General features: G+C 37.3%; 1 protein-coding gene across 12 annotated transcripts in view; it reads left to right on the top strand.

Moving 5' to 3' along the window:
• The window catches only part of TENM1 (teneurin transmembrane protein 1), a 794184-nt gene that overhangs the window by 510344 nt on the left and 263338 nt on the right, over positions 1 to 20502 (top strand). Inside the window, exon 1 of one of the 12 annotated variants that reach the window (XM_077786542.1) lies at positions 619 to 5681. The exons of 9 other annotated variants lie outside the window; for them this stretch is intronic. The gene's annotated coding sequence lies outside the window, so the exon portion shown is untranslated. Of the gene's footprint in view, positions 1 to 618; positions 5682 to 12898; positions 13207 to 13561; positions 15601 to 20502 lie in introns of those variants that run through there. 2 more of the 12 variants (XM_077786538.1, XM_077786539.1) reach the window with 2 other exon arrangements.

Raw genomic sequence — 20502 nt, 5'->3', positions numbered from 1 at the left:
AAAGATAAATTTTTTGTGTGACTTCTATGTGAATGCATTAATAGTAAATAAGAAGGTGCACTGAAGTCCACTCTGTTTCTACTTAGTAAGAAGAAGATGAAGGCAGTGAGAATGTTTTTCTTTTTATGTCATAACATTGTGCCCCTGAAACAAGAAAGGGTTTTTATGAAGAGCAACAAGGCAAGGTTTTTGATAGAGGTTGAAACAAATGAAAAGAAACCTAAAAATGAAGCACAAGTGAACTTGTACTCCTGGGACCACAGGGAGAGAATTTGTGTGCTGTTATGCCAGCATCATTGCTAGAAATACAGGAATGGTGTGTGAAAAGTAATTTCTGAGTCACTTTCTGCAAAAGCAGAGAGAGCAAATGAGTTGTCACTGTGTCATGGCAGAGTCACAGCACTTCTGAAGAAGTTTGGTTGACTCATCAGATGATCCAGTTGATAAACAGTAGATGGACATAAAATACGTGTGTGGTAGAAGGAGGCATGGGTGTACTCTCGGTTGGCTCAGCGTTGTGTATTTATAGCAAGACTATAAAATATTAAGTACATAAAATGGGAGTGTGCAAGGAGGTGAGATGAAATCAGTTTCTTTCTTTCTTTTGAATGGTTTGCACTAAATCCAGTTTTGAAGTCAGTTCACTTTAAGCCAGTGAATTTTCAGTTTTCCAGATAACTTCAGGTAAATTACAGGAAGTGAAATGTAAAGTTGCAGCAGGGAGTTTCCCACAATTTTTTTTTAATTGTCCATTTTACTGTGGAAAAACACAATGTGTTTTGTTCTTTTTATATTTTTTTTTCTGTAATTCTGTGGGGGAAGAAAAAATGATACCTAGACAAGTGTGCTAGATCAGTTTTTATGAATTTGCTACATTTGGTACCATTTGAGCTTTCAGTAGTAGGTTTCAGAGTAACTTTGAAAACACCTATATTAAACAGCTAATTATTTTTAAAATATTGGATCCAGCACCTTCTGTATGTCAATACAAAACGATCGATTATCTTTCTGTGCATATATAGAAGTTCTAGAGAGGAGAATGTTAACATGACAGGTGTACTTTTTCAGTTTGGATTTATTTCTGGGTTGCTTTGTTGGTTTGTTTTTTAATATCTAGGACAGAGATTAGAAAGTGCTAGGACTTGCTTTAAAACCTCTTCTCCAAAATACTTCTTGCATTGCAAAACTCTTTGTACTGTCTAAGCTTTAAACTTAGCAAGATATTTGATTGCATATTCTTCTAAACCACAAAATTGGAGCATTATGTCTTTCTTCATTAAATGTATATTTTATCTAATTGATTTTAATAACGCTTAGGAGTAAATAACCTCAGTGTGTGTCTTAATTTTAGAAGTCTGTTATGTATAGAAAGCTTGGAAGACAGGTCTGGGTATTTTAAGGTGATACTGTTTGATTTATTTATATATAACTGTTATTGTGTTTCTTGTTGACTGAATGTTTTTACTGTATCTGAGTGCTTATGAAAATGAATAGCTAATAGCATTAACAAGAGACTGGCATAGTGTGTGCAGGCCATCTTTACAAGCTTCTGGATTCTCTTCTGCCTGTGGTCTTCTGCCCAAGCCAACTTTCCCTGTGCCAATTGTAAGCTTCTCTTCGAGCACATATTGCTAATCGTCCTGAACTGAGCCAAATTAAATGGTGTATTTTTAATGAGAGAAAGAGTTTGGATTCCTATCCATATGCTTCAACTGATGTCAAATCCTACTACAAACAGATGCTGACCTCTATATTACAAAGGCATAAGAGCTAATTATTCTTGAACAAATTTCCAATTTTGGCCACCTATAAGGAACCTTTTACATTTCTAAAGGTATAGATCAGTATAACATACCTGTTCAATTTGTCTTAGGATGCTTCAGGCTTAAAACTTGAATACTTGGAACATATGCTGTTGAAAAGAATATAAAAACCAAAGTTCTTAGAATATTTTCACTTCATTCATCTTAACCATCTCATATTTCTGCTGGAGATTAATCACCAGGAAGATAATTTTGCTTTCTGCTTAAAAAAAATGTATGTGGTCTTTTTTTTCTAGAAGCTTATCTTCCAACTCTTAGCCAGCCATTGCCTATGCACCAGTCACAAATGGTTCAATCTGGCATTAGGGACTGAGAGAGCTGGTAGCACTAGCTGTTAGCCACAGAAGGCTTTCTATGCAGATGGCCATATCCTCTTTCCGCCACTCCTTTGAGTTAAAATGTGTAAATGTAAATCATGCATGGCTAGGATTATTCTTTAGAATGCCTGTAAGTAGCTCTTATGTATAAATCAGTTAAGAGCTTGAGACATTTATGTGGAAAGGATATATGAAAAAAAATCTTGTATTCTCTGTCATTTCTTTCCTTTTTTTTTTCCCTATAGATTAAAAATGCTCTGTAAAACCATGTGTACCTGTACAAAGTATATCATAAAACAAGTGCAAAAGGCTGAATAAGTGATTGTGAATTATTCAGGGTGATAGAACATCTGTCTTGTAACAAAGTGTTTCAGTTCGTATAAATTTCCGGTGTAAGCTTTTTTTTAAAGACCAAGTCTGCTTTTCTGGAAGTGCACATATGGCTAAGGCAGAGTTCACAGATAAAGATAGTACAACATTAGGGCTTTAGCTGGCTATGTTGATAGTAACAGTAATATGGGTAAAGCCTGTCATACAGATCCTGTAACACTCCATAATCTGAGAAAACGTAGAAATCAAACTTGTAGAACTGAATTAGAGATGTATGGGTATTAAAATCCTCTATTCCCTCCCATTTAAACACAGACCATCTGTTGTTTCCAGATGTACTGCTTCCTGCAGCAGTACACTGGGAATGCTGTTACAGCATCAACAAATCTTTCCCTTTTTCTGTTTTTTGTTTTTTTTTCCCTAGTTCTGTAGTGTCATTCCCAGAAGCTCCTAGCCACCCAGCATTGGTGTTTCTTCCTGAAGTGACAGTGCACTGTGGTGAGGGATGTTACATTACTCAATGGGTAATTTGTAGTGTGGGTGGCAAAAATACCTTAAGTGTAGGTAATAATATTTTGAATGCTCCAGTGATACGTTTCAAACAATGTATAGTACAACACGTTAATCTGCTGCTGTCTGCAAAGCAGTGGGCTGTCACCTCCCTCAAGACCAATGCTTGCCTCATTAATATCGCTGGAACAAATTATCACTTCACAGCCCAGAAATCTTCTGTAGCAGTTGTGGTGATTGATGTAACAAGGCTAAAAAATAATGATGAAATACATGTTCCAGAAGACAGACTCAAATGGCAGGATCTTCATAGGCAATTAAATTCAACAAAGGAGGAGTCTTCCTGTAATAATGTGCTTCCAAATAAATGGCAAGATAACTATGATATTCTGTTGTTATTCCACATAAACTAATTTTTTATGCAGTAATTATCTGGAAAAACTAAGCATACAGGCATAAAATCGAAAACTAAGTTTTAGTATATTTTAAATATGCAGGCAAAAGAAAGTGAAGTGAGAAATAGTGACACTAAATACATCTAGTTTTCCTCTGAATTCACAGAATCATAAAGTGGCCTGGGTGGGAAGGGACCTTAAAATCAGCTAGTTTCAACCCACCTCTGCCATGGACAGGGACACCTTTCACCAGACTAAGTTGCTTGAGGTCCCATCCAGCCTAGCCTTGAACACTTCCAGGGGTATCCACCATTTCTTTGGTCACCTTGTTTCAGCACCTCACCACCCTCTCAGTAAAGAATTTCTTCCTAAAATCTAATCTAAAGTTGCTCTCAGTTTGAAGTGATTCCCTCTTATCACTACATACCCTTGTCCAAAGTCCCTTTCTACCTTTCTTTTAAGCTGCCTTCAAGTACTGGAAGGCTACAGTTATGTCACCCTAAAGCCTCTTTTCCAGGCTGAACGATCCTAATTACAAACTTCATTTTATGTAGGTACTAAATAATATACTTAAGTAAATCCTGCTGGTGCTTTTGATGTCTGTTTTATAACAACCTGTAGGCACACAGGTTTTTGTGGTGATTGGGAGTGGGGCTGTGCTCAGCCTCATCCCCAGGGGCTCAGCTGTGAGCAGCAGGGGGGCAGCACTGACAGCGATGAGCCATGGAGTGCCCAGGGCACTGAGCAACCACCAAAGGGCACAGAGGGCTCACAGGGGCACTGCATCAACATGGGGGGATAAAAGGTTGGGCTGAAGAACAAGAAGGACAGATGCTTGCAGCTTTCTGAAGTGACTTGCTGTTACTTAGTGTGGTATGGTGTTAATTTGTATGGGCAAATGCTTAAAGCCTTCTGAAATTGTATGGAGACAGTATGTGTATTGTGGCCATCTCAACTGTGACATGTGCTGTGACAACAACCTATGTAGAACTGATAATTCAGATGTCTAACATACAGATGAGCTGTTATCAAATAATTAGGTGCTTTCATTGGCTTTAACTAATTTACTGACTTCTGAATTGAAATACAGTTTTAAGTAGTAAACCTTGTAGACCAAAAGGTTCTGATATTCCTCCAAATGAGGTCAAAACTAAATGCACCTATGTAAGTAACTTTACAGGAATACAGAGATTAGTCTTTGATAGCTGTGAGATTAAGCCTGTAGTTTTACATCCTGTGGTTTTACAGATTTGAGGGACTGCAGGACTGGTCACTTTTCCTTCCTGCTGCTGCGATGTTTTTTTTTTTTTCTTACAAGAACCATGATGTCTCAACTCTTCCTCAGTGTGCCAGGGTACCTTTAATACTAGACTCACTTTCACCTCCATTTGAAAAAGGCAGGAGTATGTTATTCAACCAGGATTGCTTCTTGCAGTACTTGGGCTTGTCTTGAAAATCAAGTGTCTCATTGCTGTCCCACTTGTAGCAATGCAGTGAAATTGGGTGCCTGTGAGACTACAGTGTGTGTATCTTACGGGGGAGCCTTTATATCTAGGACATCTCCACACTTCTGCCTTCTAAGAGCTCCTGGGAAGGAAATAGCCACATGTGGAGAGTCAGGTAGTATTCTATGCAAATTATTATTTTATTTAATAGTCAAGTAGATAATTTTGAGTGACTCCTTTAATCAAGTTTTCTCAAATTTTATTCTTTTTATGTGTGTGTTTTGCAAAACTGACAGAAGACTGCCACTCTTCTTGATAGCTGTGCAAAAGTATATTAATAGGTTTTCTTTTAGATTTGCTTTACACCATGCTTTTCAGAATAATGAGGTTTGTGCTAGCAAAGTTGGTGGGCGTGGAGGGCAGTGGAAGAGCATTTGCTTGACCTATTTTTAATTAAAATTCATAGTAGAAGTTTTGTATTCTTATATTGACCATTTCAGCAGACAAAAGCTGTTTTTCTTCTATAAACCAATGGAAAATTCTGTGTTGTGGTTTCCACATGTAGCTCAGCTTCTCCCCCAGCACCAGTGGACACATGCATATTAATTGAATTCCATTTCCCTGAGGTTTGACATTCTTTCTTTTAAATTCAAAATAGAACAGGCTCTTACAAATGGATTAAAATTTTTAAGTTTAAAAAAACCCACCAAAAGTTAATGTATTTGAAATGTTGATGACTTCTCTTCTCTTTGACTTGATCTTGTAGAAAGCAGAATGCAGCAACAAGCAGTGGTGTACTGAAGAATGAAATCATCTCAAAGTTTTCAACCTCAGTGTTTTGACAACATTTCAATGCATGAGGTATTAAACACAAAAAACAATTAAGATTAACATCATTGGGGTGAAATTTAAAGTAGTTATTTTAATAGTATGTATTGAAAATATTACTGTAAAAGCATTAATAAATAGCCAGGCAGGACCTATTCAGAGTGTTCATTTTGTGGCTGGCAAGTGATCCATTTGTTTTGCTCCAAGATTCTGATACACACGTTGACGTGCTATCAGAAGTTTCAATTTATCCTTTTATGGATGTTAGTGCAATTTGATAAAGAAACTCCACAGCCTTTTCAATAACTGGAATGGTGTAAAATCCAAAACTGCTACAAAGAACCAGCCACTATATTTTAGTAGTCCTGATTCTATAACGAGTTGTGGAATCACTGAAGCAAGGATCTGTCTGTGCAGATCCTTGCAACATTAGGGTCAGAGGACACATTTTCAAATCAATTAAAAGGTTTCTGCTGACTTTTGTGGCCCTTGGGTCATAATGCCATAGAAACAGCAGGAAATAAGTGGTGTTTGTGTTTACAGTCTTGTGTGAATGGTTACTGTGGGCTTTATTTAAACGATGCAGTAATCGTAGGTCAGCTGGAAAGGCTGTCCCGTGCTCTTGGGGGTGAGCTTGAGAGTGGAAGGAACTATTGGAAGGACAGAACTCAAATCTTGAGAGTGTGTACTGTGCTTTGATTTTCTTATGACACAGAATGTTTAATTGACAATCTTGCCAAAAGAGTGTGATTCATCATTCTTCTCATAGTGGTTTCAGATTTGCTGTCAATGATTTGGTGCTTTGTTTTTTTAGGTTTTTTTTAACATTCTTAGTGCTGATCAAGGATTCTCTAAACAACAGGAATGTAGAAATAATTTTCTGAACTTGTAACTGTCCAGAAAATTTGAAGAGTGAATTTTTCATCTATCCACGGCTGTTTCATTACTCAATTAAAAATAATAATAATATTTAAGTATCTAACTAAATTTAGATTGTTGTAGTATGGAGAGTTATGGAATTTTTGGTTTGGGGGGAATTGAAGCCGTCTGTTGACTTGAAGCAGAGAGATTTAGTAATCAAGTACAACATTAAAAAAGAATTTATCTAGGGAGGCTATTAATTAACAAACTTGGATCAGGTTCAGCATCTTCTTGCCCTTGAAAGTCAAGTCACTTCTGACATATTGGTTAGACAATTAGATCTTTGAGTATTGTATTAGGCATTCTGTACTTTGCATTCCTAGTCTACAAGAGAATATTTAGATGAAAAATATACTTATTTTAGAAAATAATAATAATGCTTTTTTATTTTCTGAAAAGAAACTTTATCTGCTTGCATATAGTTATCTGAGAGAATTCAGCTCAAGCAATGAAGTTATCTCATAAGTTTATGGCTTGCTTTCCCTGTCTTAAAGAGAACCCTTAACACAGACAGATATCGCTCCTCAGATACTGGTAACAATACAACAATAGTAATGTTGTTCTTCATTTTAACTTGTGTAAAAATTACCTATGGATGTTAAAATATGTAGCTATCATTGCTGTGTGAAATTTCTGCTGAATTCCTTCTTTTGCAGAGGGCCAGTGCAGCCCACATTCTGTTGTGTTGGGAAGCCTCTATATCCCGTCAGTTGCTGATTTTTCATGTTGGTGCGCAAATGAGAAAGATGTTTGTGCTTTAGCATAAATACCAATTAAAATTATTCTTGAGCTTGTTGTTCTGAAGTCTAATAACAGTTTCTTAGAAGTAGGGAATTACTGGTGGAAATTTTGCTTTGAAGACCTCAGTGACTTCTTGTGTTGTATGGGGTTGCTGAAGGTAAGTCTTGGTGACCAAGCATTCTTATAGCTTGTTAAGGTATGACAGTAGCTGGGGTGGGTTGCTGAATGACTTCTGTTTTGCTTAGGAAATAATACCAAAGAAAAGGTCAGAACAAAATCCATTTATCCTCTGAAAGCCCTTGCACGCTTTTAACATTTCATACCATGTTGTTCCTAAAATCCTTTCCTCCTTAGACTTTCCTGAATCAAATGTTTCCCAGATCATTTGCTCTAATCCTTTCTTACTTATCTTTCCTCCTCTTACTTTACTGATGAATTTTGGCTGTTGGCCTTATATTTCTAGCACTGCTTTCTTTCCCACTTCTCTTTGTACAGTCTTGACAGTAAGAGCTTAGTCGTTGCTTCTTTGGGTTGGTTTGCTTCTGTCTGCAGTTGCTTTCTGCCTGAAGGACTCTGGCAGGGTTTGATAGCTGAGGCTCACCACTGCAGCAGGCCCATTTCTCTGACTTCTGATTGACCCAAACTGGCAAAGTGAGTGGGCTTTTTGTAATTACATTTTCAGATAAAATCACTTCTCCAACAGAAGAGTTAAGTCTCTTAATCTTGTTCTGCCCTTCTTGACTGTGGTGTCCATTTGCCTCTAGTTTTCCCTAAACGCATTCCTTACATAACCACTGAAAAGTGTTCTGTAAAAACTAGGTTCTTGCTTGTCACTTCAACATCTCTCCCAACTCACTTTCTCTGCCTTATCCAATATAAACTGGTTAGCTTTCCTCTTCTTGAATTTCTGTGGCCTACTTCCTTGTTTGTAGCCTAGAGGAGGACAAAATTCATGGACAGATCAGCCTGTGCCAAGCTTTATCTCTGTCTGGTGAAGTGTTTGGATCACCTTTATCCCATTTTCTCAACAAAAATGTAATCTATAGATGTCTGCCGAGTTCATTATCCTCAGGTGCTTGTGTATAACTGCATTTGTGGTATCTCTGGAATGTTTAACACCAGTCACTCCAGACTGCTCTGAGACTGCCTTTTACCCAGGATTGTATCATTTTTCCCATCTGTTTGCTGTATTCATCTGTTCTCTCCTTCCTCATTGTTGATTTGTAAACTGTTTTGCTCAAATCACTTCTATTTTGCATGTGGGCAGTGTCTGCTAGGATAGGAGTCTTTTGAAGTAAGTGATGGATCTAAGGAAAAGTTAATGCTGTTTGAAGCACTTTAAGCTTAAAGTGTTTCAAGTGAACATGTGGAAAAGCTGTTCCCCATATTCCTTTACCTTATCCTTTTTGGCCCTTCACTCAGAGTTTGTGTTTGATAACATTTTTGGAGCTTAGGGACAAGTCAGATCCTAAAACTCTTGTGACTGGCACAGGAACCTCTAAAGTTATTTCTAATTTTACATGACAGCAAAATGAAAGTAAAACATGGATCATCTCAACACTATGTACTAATAGCTTTGAACCAAGCTCTAATTATTCTGATATTAAACACAAATTTACTCCATTTGAAAACATGGGTAATCGAGGTAGCATTTATAAAAATTGGCATCCAGCTTCTGAGTATCTGAACGTGATGTTAGTTCTGCTGTCCAAGGTTGTGTTCCTGACATCACTCTATAGGCCTGCAATGGGTATCTGAGCAAATGTGCCTTTTACTTTGAGTTACCTTTTTAGTAGATCTTTTCAGTGAATGTCTCTTGCTACACTAAATGGAAATTGAAATTTGCCATGTTTCAATTTCAATTAAGAACTAATAGAAGAGTTGTAGAGAAAGCCATGTAGGAAACGTTTTGGTATTCTGCAGACTGAAATTGAAGTGGTCCGAGTACCAGAGAGCATAGATCTGCAACCTCCTCTGCATTTGTGAGCTCAGTGTTGTTGGCTGCTTTCTTTGCTGGGTGATACAAATCTAAATTGATCTGCACATTTGCAGTATAACTGCAATATTTTAAATAGGGTGATGTTGCACTATAGAGTCATCCTGAAATTCAAGAGGTAGAACCGAATATTGGAAGGGAAACGGATAAGAATTCTTAGTCTTTATTTTGCATATTTAACAATGAAATAATAAAATAAGGCTAACAGAATGTAATAATAGGTAACATATATGCCAAGAGGACAAAAGTATGGGGCAGCTGGATTTGTTGAACATGAGCTTTAGGATTTTTTCCTAAAAAGAAACAGTGCCAGATTAAAAGTATTATTTGTGAAAACTTGTATCAATACAACACCTGTCTGTAGTTCAGGGAGAAAAGCCAGAGACCTTTTATTTTAGCTTTCTGTAAAAGTGTCTGGGGCAGCGTAGGGCCTGTTAGCAGGGCAGAGGGCAGCAGCAAGCAATTGCAGATAGAATCATTAAGGTTTGAAAAGATACTTCAAGATGATGAAGTGCACTTGTTTTTCAAATACGTCCAGGGATGGTGACTTAGCCACCTCACTGGGGAGCCTGCTCCAATGCCTTACCACACTTTCAGTGAAGAAATTTTTCCTGATACTCAACCTGATACTCCCTTGGCAGGGCTTGAGGTCATTTCCCTCATTGTATGGCCAGTTTGTTGTGAGAAGAGGCCAACCCCCACCTGGCTACAATATCCTTTTAGGGAGTTGGAGAGAGCAATAAAGTCACTCCTGAGCCTTTTTTTCCTCCAGGCTAAGCAGTCTCAGTTGCTTCTCAGAATTGTGCTCCAGACCTTTCCCCAGCTCTGCTGCCTTTCTCCACACCTGCTCCAGCAGCTCAGTGTCTTTCTTATCCTGAATTGAACACAGGATTTGGGGTGCAAGAAAATGGATTTAAGAAGTTCTCATCATTGTTGCCAATTAAATGCAGGTGCACATAGAAGCCACAATTGATTTATTTGGGGAATGCAGGTAATGCACTGCAATGCACCTAGCTTGGGGACTGTTCAAGGGGCTTGGTTTCTTCAATACTAGTTCCTATATGTATACTTGTCTTATATATTGCAAGAGAATTTTTTTCTCTAGAATATTCTGTACCCTTTTTTTCTCAGCCCAATAATCTGTCAGGCTGTGATGCTTTTATAACTCTAGGCCTCTACAGATGGGTTTCAATAACAGCCTCTCTTGGTGGGGACTTAATTTTCTCCAGTTTTAAGGTTTATACTAAAAGAAGGAATTGGGCAGAAAAACAAAATTTAAAAATCAGAACATTGAAGACATTACCATGTCTCTTACCATATTAGTGGCAAAGATTGAACTGTAGGAATATTTTTTTAAAGGGGTGGAAGGAGTAGGAGGGAGAACAGATTTGCTTGCTGTGTGTCTAGAACTGAAACTGTGTCTCGGATTGTCAGTAGTGTATTTGATGTTGAAGAAAAATACAGCTAAACTGCTTGAGACATCTTAAAACCTGCATTTCCTCAAATGCTAAGTGTTTCCTGCTATCTGCTTTTTCAAGCTGAATTTTTACATATGCAATAAGCTGTACTGAATTAGTGTGAAAATAGGTTCTATTTCTCTCATCCGTTCATCTCTGTACTCAAATGGAGAAAGATAAAAGCATGTGTTTACATCCCCTTTCTCTTCCAGCAGCATTGAGCTATTAGGCATAGCTCACGGCATTGCTGAGCTCTTCAGTGAGAGTTTGGGAGAATGCAGTCAGGCTGCTGTGAGGAACAAAAGTGTTACCACACATCTATAAGGTACAATATTATAGTTTGGAAATATTTGGCACTGGCTGTACAATAGGCTTTTATCCTTAACTGTGAATTTTTGCTACTTAAGCCAGATATTTAGCTCTTTGAGTTTTATTTCTATCACTCATTAGGACTGACATTACACAACACGTTTATCTCTCAGCTGTCTTCTACCATATGGTACTGTGGGGTTTACTATTCAACTTGCCAAATTGATGGTGAGAAATGGAGCAAAGAAGTTCTTTGAATATCTATGAATTTCAGTTAGAAGTGGTATAAGATGTGAATGGGAACTCCTCCTCTGCTGAAATTCAATGAAACATCAGCTTAAAGACATCATCTTGTTCTGACTGCTTCATCAGCCAGTGTGATTTCACAGAAGCATTTTTTCACGTGTCTAAATCCCAGCCAGAAGCATTTAGAGCTTCTAATCAATGTCAGTTATTAAGCATACTGCCTTTAAGGACTGCTGTATTTGTAGCTGTGGATTACCATTTTTTGGACCAATTTTGTTGAAATCTGCTGAACACCCCTCTGCCTCCCCAAAAATATTAATGGAAATGCAAAGTAAAGATAGTATTTTCCAAGCCCAAATTCAAATAGGAATTGAAGGTGTTGTGGAAAAGTAGTTGGAATTGTAGTTGGATTGTACTACTGAGTATGCATTTACCTTACTGCAGTAAAAAGAAAAAGTTATTTTCTTTGTTGTAGAGTGCACGTACAAGAACTCTTAGAAAACAGTATACGGTTGTACTATACACAGTTTTTTATTTGACATGCTAAAATAAGTTCTTTAGGAATTTCTACTGGTTTTCCCAGTTACTGAATGCTGTTTTACTATTTCCAAATATTAACTATTTTCTTAGCCTTAAAATTAGTAGTCAGTAGTTTCAGTAAAAATAATTAAACTTTTATCACTAGATTTTTTTAAGTATGTGTTGAAATGTAGCTAAAATGTTGTAATAACAAAACATTTTAGCAGTGACTAAAGAAAAGATTCTTTAAGTATATGCTCTAAGCTTCACTGGTGAAGTCAGAAGATAATTCAGACTGGATAGGCCTGTAGGATTCACTTTGGGTCCACCAGGACTTTTCCTGGTGATGGTCAAAGCCAGTTTGGGAAAGAAGTATCTAATACCAGGGCAGTGCTTCTGGTAACTGAAAATAATGATCATTATGTATGGTTTCTTCTGCTTATGGAGGAGACATGGTGAGCTATTTTATCAGGATTTGACTATAAGATTAGTCAGTCCTTTTAAAGAATAAGTTTCTGTTCTACTTTGTTTGATTTATGCTGTTAATTTTTGTGGTTTTCTACAAAAGATTTATAGTCTGAAGGTATCATGTGGGAGGAGAGAGCATGTATCTCTTCCATGAAATGCATGTGAAATTACTCGTACTTATATATAAGCCTACAAATATACACCTTCTATTAGGCAAAAATCTGTTTGGTGCAAGAATGCTGTGATAAGCACATGATTTTGACCCTTTTTCTCAGAAAAAGGGTAATGCCTCAATACATACTGAACATAATGCATTAAGGACAAATATACTTTACAGACCTTCTTTCACTCTCAGTAAAAACTGAAAGAAAATAATTCAGATGGGCTATAAATACTCAGCCTGCCAGGAATCACAGAACTGGAAGAACTAAAGCATTTTTGCTTAAAAACTAAGGGTTAGTAGACAACAGATGGTGGTACCTCTATTACAGGAAATAAGGAAAAAAAGAGTGGTTTTGGTCAGTTTAAGTATTAATAGTATTTTCAGCTAGCAGGGTGGTAGGCTGAAATTTGCATAAGCATTTGATGCTAGCATAGAAGTGAGAGCAGTGTGAAGTCAATACCAAATGGCTTTGGAACTCTCCCACATAAGTTCTTCCTTACTCTTAAGTGCCTCAGTGGGCTGAACGGGAGCTGGGGAAGAGGGACCTCGTAGGGAAGGACAGCTGGAAGGGCTGAGTTCATCCTTCCCCTGCTCCTGAGCCTCCTGCGTGTCCATGGATGGTGAGCTGCAGGAGCCAGGCTGCCCTCGGGGGTGCACAGGGACAAGAGGCAACGGGCAGGAGGGAATACAGGGACATGCTGGTTAGGAAAACAGGACAGTGAATTCTTTGTGCTGAAGGTTGGTATGGAGCTGGGAATACATTGCCTGGGGAAGTTGTGGGGTCCTAGGAATGTCAAAATTTGACTGAATAGGGCTGCGGGGAACCGTGCCTACTGTTAAAGTGATACCTGCTTTGTGTGTGGTGTTGAACCTCCACAAGGCCCCTTAAGAATGAAACTTTTTTAGTTTTGTATTGTTTTAATTGGGTTCTAACTATTTCCTTTATTTTTTCAATTATTGCTTGATTTATATGTTAAAAATAGTTCTAGGAATTGTTCTATAAGTGTTTAACAAATTTTCTGTAGAATGTTGTATTTTTTATTAGTGACAAGCTGGCTTAATGTCTGAGGTAGGTGTTTCCATTAGTTTATAAATCAGCATCCTGTGGCTACATGATTATTTAGCTGTAGGAGTCTTTCTTATTCCATAAAATTTAAATGCAGTTAATTTCATTTAAATGCAGTGGTTTTCTTTAAAAATAATAAATACTACATATACCGCCACTAGTCGTTTGTGTTGGAGTATTTCTTGCAAATATCAAAATCCATAAATATCTAAAACATCTAAATCCAAATATCTTAATCCTCTGTCCTAATCACAGTGCAGATGTAAGGAGGCTGACAGCTGCTGCTCTGTAGCAGTGCTGTCCTTGAATTCCTGTGGCTTTGGCCGCTCTGTCCCAGGGCTGGTCTGTGACTGCAGATGTGCTTGCAGAGGAGCTGGGTCCTGTTTGCTCCATTCACCTGTCCCTTAGTGCTGTGTAGAGACCTCTGCCCAGGCAGTTAACCTTAGAGATTCTCTTCATTAGAATCAGATTAACACCTTTCTATGTTCCCTTGATGCCTGGCTTCACATTAGAGTCCATTTGTTTACTGAAAGTTAAGAATTTGGATAAAACTGTTCAGTCAGTGTCTTGACTTTGCTGTATACTGATTAAACAGGAGTGCTGTGAATGAAAGAAGGATCATCTAGATCCCAGTCTCATTGCTTTTTTATCCTTTAGCTCATACCAGACACTTGAGTTAAATTTGAGCTACTGGGCTAGAGCTGAAAGGCCTTGTTGTCTCTTTCCATGTGGCCTTAGCAATCAAAAAAGTTATATGTATTGAGTGCACTGAATTATTGTGCTTTCCAAACTGTGTGTACTTTAATCAAAACACTGCGTTGAAAAATGTAACATTAGCTGTTATTTGGAGAGAAGGATCTTAAGTATTTTCCTTGTCTTAGGAATGTATGTGTATTAAGATGGGCGTGAAAATGATGATGGGAAGCAGCATTTGTTCACAAGGATATAGCTCAGCCTGGCTCCCTTCCCCTTACTGAGGCAGTTGCTAAGAACCCCAAGATTAGGAATTAGTCATTTTCTGACTGAGAATGTCAACATTTGTTCAAAGACTTAAAAGGGGATGTAAATGCAGACCAAGGATAAAAATGGGCTCAAAGACAGCCCTGTTGGTGAACGTTATGGTTTTAACTTCACTAAATCCTCTGATAGGGGCCTGCATCTCAGTTGGATGTGTCTGAAGAGTCAAAAAAGATTGAAGGAAAGTTTACAAGGCCAACAGTGTTTGTATGTTAATAAGTGAAATAAATTAATGAAAAATCAATCCCCCAGCCAGGCTTCAGCCAGCCAATTCTATTGCTGCCATTAAGGGGTAATACATAGTAGTTTGCTTACTAAACAACAGAGCATTTCCAAAGTAATTGAAAAGCCAAGATTGTGTTTGCAACCAAAATTCTACCCAGTTCTTCCCTTGACGCCTTTACATTTAAGCTGAAGTTATGCATTTCTGTAAATGCAGCTTTGTGTTGGACTTCCATAAATACTTGATTGAATGGTAAAAGCATTGTTTTCACAGCTTGATCTAAGTCCTTGTCTGATTAAGGCCTACATTTTCATCTTACATTTTGACTCTAGATTCTAAGCTGGACAGTTTTTTGTTTATTTGCTCTAACTGTTTTGTAAAAAGAGGTCACAATTTTCACAAATATCTCCACCTAGATTCATTTAACTATCACAGGTTGATGTGATCATCCTCTGGGATTATGGAAAAGAGTTCAGGAGGCTTGTCAGGTGTAGAAAGTTTTCCTTTTATTAGAGTGTGCCAGCATTGCCACAGACCAGACACAGCAGGGCTTGCCACAACTTTGAACCAGATGAGGACTACTGAGGGAGACAACAGGGATGTTTACTGAACTTTGAATTTTTTAGTCTTTTATGTACTCTTTAAAAGATCTGGAAAATTCTTTTATCATCAGCTAATTGTCTAAATCAAATGAATCTTTGAAAGAATACTGGTATGTGTTTAATGAAAGCAATTGATCTACTATTTTCAGGCATGCTTCCTTGTTGTTCATTTTATTTGAAGATTACTTTGTAGTCTTGTTCAAAGACCACCTACTTATCAGAAGGTAAATTGCAATTTTTTTCTCATTTTTATACTGGCACCATAATAAAAATCTATGTAGCTTGTGGCAAACCATACACAATACTGCTGAGATTTCTAGTTACCTTTGAGTAAAACTCAATTCAGATATTGTGACTAGGTAATTTTTATTTGCTAAGTGGTTTTGATTCGGTTTATTAATAGCCTATGCCATAGCTTTCAACTTAATTAGGTAAGATAATAATTCTGTGGGACAATATTCTATATCTATTTGCAGATATTACACACTTACAATGAGCTGTTTTCTTCTTTTGAGTAACTGGAAAGCTGAAGGATTGTGAACAGGACTTGTCACAGCAGCCAGTAACATCCTTGCTATTCAGAATACTATGTTAACAGCATGCCAGCTATAGATAAAGTTGCAACTTTTCCTTAGGTTTTCACTGCACCTGGAAGCTGTAGAAAAACTTAATAAGATGTATTTTAGAAGGAATATAATATACTTATCTTTTTTTGTCCTGCTACAAAGATGCCAAATTATGATATTCATAGATCTTTAACGTGTAAGAGAGTTTACGTTGAAAAAATATTTGAATTTGTATTAAAACAATGCTATCATTTTAATCTTTTCAAGACTTATTATACATAGCAAGGAGAGGATTCCTGTTTAGCTTACTCCTGGATATAAATTGTCACAACAGTAATCTAAGCATGTTTATGCTTTTTCTGTTGATTATTAACTAACTATCAGGACACTTTCTGATACGACAGTGAAAATGTAGTTGGGTAAATGTATTTTACTTCCCTTTTATTTTTATAGTTACAAGGAATCCACAGACTCTCAAATCTTGATAATTTTTTGTTTTTTTACTTAACATTTTAATAAGGCCTTTGCTGTTTGTTAAAATTCAACACTGTATTAAAATGTATTATTCCACTGTGTATTAAGGATCAGCGTCAAGAAGATTTAGTAGTTTTCCTCTTCAGGGCTTCCTGGCAGAATCTCACTTTGTTATTAGAAACAAATCTGCTGTGGTATTTTCTTTCCAGCAATTTTTTTGTCTTTAAAGGCCTGCAGTGTTATTGTTTATCCTGTTAGGTTTTTTTCCTCATTGTACTAATCCCTTCCCTCCATCCCCCTTGGTTCCCTGTCTTAGCTTAGGGCTCTTTGTGGCAATGGCAAGAGATTGAGTCCTTACACTTAACAGTGGAGTTCAGGCAGCTTGCCAACAATATCCAAGCTAACCTTTCTTCATGCCACAGGGGCCAGCAGCAAATCTGAGGCATGATTGTGACATCTTCTACATCATTCTCAAGTACATTTTTATCTTTAAGGAAGAGTTCTGTCACGAAACTTGCTGCCTTCATATTCAGAGAGATGAGTCTGGTGGCTCTGTAAGGTGCTGAGTGAGTGGTCACCCACTAGAATTCCCGATTAGCTGCACTGAGCCACAGAGCTGGAGGACTGAAATGCAGCAAAAATGCCCAACACTCCCCTGACCCTGCCATGTAGGTGAAAGGAAGTTAAATGCTAAGTTTGGTTGTATGTGTCAAGTGCTCTCCAGCACCACAGATGGAGGCAGATTAATGACAGAATCCTCTGGTGCCTATTGTCATCACAAACTGAAAACAAACCCTGTCTCCATGCATGCAGAGATACTTCCCTTTCCCTCAAAAATCTAGGATACTACTTATTTTCTGATATTGGGTGGTAGGCTGGGAGCTCTAGTTTCTTTGGTCTGGTTTTTTTTTCTGTTTTGTTTTTGTTTGTTTTGTTTTGTTTTTTGTTTGGCTGGGATTTTTTGAATGGTCCTGGATCACGTGGGAATTACTCAGTAGGCCTGACATGTTTGCTGACTGCCAAGCTCTGACCAGTTGCAAAGATAAATCATCATTCCTGTGTTAGTGCTACTGCCTTTTGATTCTGGGCAAAATCTGGGGGTTGTTTTTGTTGGTTTTTCTGTAGGCAGTTCCAGTTATGTATACAGGGCTGTTGAATCTGGAGTTAACACTGGGACCAATAAAGGCACTTACTAAGGTTGATAAACTGAGAGAGGGAGAAGCCAAGACCCAACTGGAATAGTCTGCCTCCCTTTTTACTGCTTGGTTTTGTCAGGTATCAAGGCACCAACAATTTGATTTCTACAAAGGAATCAGCACAATATCTTAACAAAATTAAACTACTTACTATGGCTATAAGGCTCCTGAATATCCAAGAAAATCAGTAATTCTCACCAATCTTCTGCCTGTTTCTGCCACATCTGAATTTGACAATGGATTGTGGAATAACTGGAGACTAATCTTTCTCTCTGTGCAAAGTTACAATTGTGCCTTCCCTGCAATTTGCACTCCTTAACATCCTTATCCACCAAATACTCTTCTGATTTGGAAAAGGTCTATTATCTCAGCCTTACACATTGAAAAGTGGTTTGTGCAAGGTCACATAGGCAGTTAATGACTGAGCAGAGCTGAAAAAGCGGTTCAAGCCCCAAGCTAGAGAAGTGGGTATTGCACAGCTTTTCTTAAATGAAAGAAGTCAAATGAAAATGTATTTCCAGTCAAACTGAGTAGGACAACCTTCATTACAGAAGTAAACATTATTTCTACACAGTTGAAACTACAGCTCAGATTACTGTATGATAGACCCTTTCCTACTGGTTTAAAATTGTTGGAAGGTGATGCCAAAACTGCGTATCAGCAAAACTTTCTTATGAACAGCAGCTGTCCGTTTTAGGTAGTATATAAAATATTGCCAACAGTCTTGGTCTGTAGGTATAAACTTAAATATTAAGTATAATATTGACTTCTCCCTCATCAAAAGCTTCTTGATCCCTTTTTGACAATCAGTAGTGCATCAGTAGCAGGGCATTGCAATCTCTGCAATTGTTTACACTTGTTTTACTTATGTGAAGCTCATGAGGTATCTTTTGGTCCATATAAACTAGAATTTGCAGATATTTGTTTTCTTGTTTGGCATAGGCCCTTTGTTAGGATCATGGAATTCGGGTGCATTTCTGTTGGAATTATTTCGATTTAGGTCACCATTTTTTAGTTACCTTGGATGCTGTAATTGTTGAATTTACATGAACAACTTTTTAAAAGTACACTTAATGTTTAGATTGTTCTGTAGCAACAATCAGATTTTGTGGTAAAAATTATGGTTCTCCAGTCTGCTTTGCAAAATGAAGGTAATTAAATTCAGCTCTATTTTTCAGTGTCAATTTAGTGTTACTGCAGTGTCATTTGTATCACTATTTTAGAACTGCTTGTTCCAGAAAACCTCTGCATGTAAAAATAATTGTGAAATAACTCAGGATATTCACTTAATTTCACCAGGAATCTGAACGCGTTTAAAAGTTTTTGTCAACTGTGAGTATATAATCTGAAAAACAAAATTCTTGAAGTGCCGTTGAGTTTCTCTTTTTAGAAACCCTGCTTGGGTTTAGCTGACAAATTATGATAGATGAAATATGATATGTCAACCGGCAACTTTCTTCCCTTCCCTAGGTAGCTTGTGGTTATCCTACAAAAATCAGCACTGGGCACTGGCTGCCAGCCAGTCATGCCTGAAAACCTAGGAAATAAAAAATAACTGCCATGGTGCAGATGAATTATTCTGATGGCTTGTTTTGATTTTCCTGAAGAAAGAGATGAGTCAGAGATAGCTTTGAGGTGGCAAATTTCAAAAACAATACAATAAATTCAAGTAAAGTTGAAAACATACAGGGTCTGTTTTCCTTGCATGGTACAGCTGAGTTGTGTGCTCCAGGGATGCTTTCAGAATCTATTTCAGGTGCCATGTGAAAAATCACAAGTGATGACTTAAATCCACAAAGGGATTTCTTTGTTATGTATAAACACAATAGTATGTATTAACTGTATTAACAGTGAAAATTCTTGCTTTCTAGCCTCATGGTTACAATAACCACAGACTCCTAGATCTTGACCAAGGGAATATTGTCAGGAAAGCTCAGTGTTATTTCCCTGGGTTTGGAATTCGGTGCTAGGTTATTGTTGTGTTCCACAAGTTAGCTACAACAAGCGTTGTTGCTTCCATATCTCTGGTTTTTTAGACGTGAGTAAATGCCCCAAGATACTAAAGTTCCTGATGAACAAAGCCTGTTTCTATTGGAGCTCAGGCATTTGGAAAAGCTGTTGCTGGTAGCCGTGTAAAAACAATTCAGGTCCCTAGCATGAGTAGTCTGACACTAGAAAGCCCTGCTTACAGCAGGGTAAGCAAACTCCTCTGTCTGCAGTTAGGAGATTAAACTCACTGGTATCAAAATATTTCAGAACTGTGATCAGATTTCTTACTATTTTTTCTTCCTCTCACAACTGTCTGCATTTGTGAGATACTTGCATTATTTTTCTTTACAATTTACTCAGTGTTCCATGTGATTATATTTAAGCAAGCTGAAAATCAAGTTTAAACTTTTGTATTACTCTTATAATATTTTGTTCCACACAGGATAATAGGAAACATATGTTATATAATAAATATTGATTTTTAGAAAAAATAGGACTAGATTAAAATTTTTAAACAGCAAAATAGACCTTATTTAAATGAATTAATTTTTGGAGTCTCAACAGTGGATTTAAAACAGAAGCTGCAAGAAACTGAATTTCATTTGAGTGATAAAACTGAATATAAATAATGGAAATTGTTCAAGAGTGCAAATTAAACCCATTTTCCATCTACATCTTCAGTTGAGTTGTGCAGGAATCATAGAGTTGCTATTTGCAAAGTTATGGCTTTTCTGTTAGAATACATATTCAGGCCATCTGTAGCTCGTTTGAGGTAGTTACTTGCACTACTTAGACTTTCCTTTGCTGTGCAGAGTGTGAGAAATTGAACTGAGAGGGAATTATCCATTCAGTATTCAGTTTTTCACTGCAATCAGCATTATATCACTCCTTTAGGAAAAGA

Source organism: Lonchura striata, chromosome 14 (genome assembly GCF_046129695.1).
Source record: "Lonchura striata isolate bLonStr1 chromosome 14, bLonStr1.mat, whole genome shotgun sequence".
NCBI lineage: Eukaryota > Metazoa > Chordata > Aves > Passeriformes > Estrildidae > Lonchura > Lonchura striata.
Note: the sequence above shows the minus strand (reverse complement) of the source record. Positions and strands in the feature narration are given on the sequence as shown.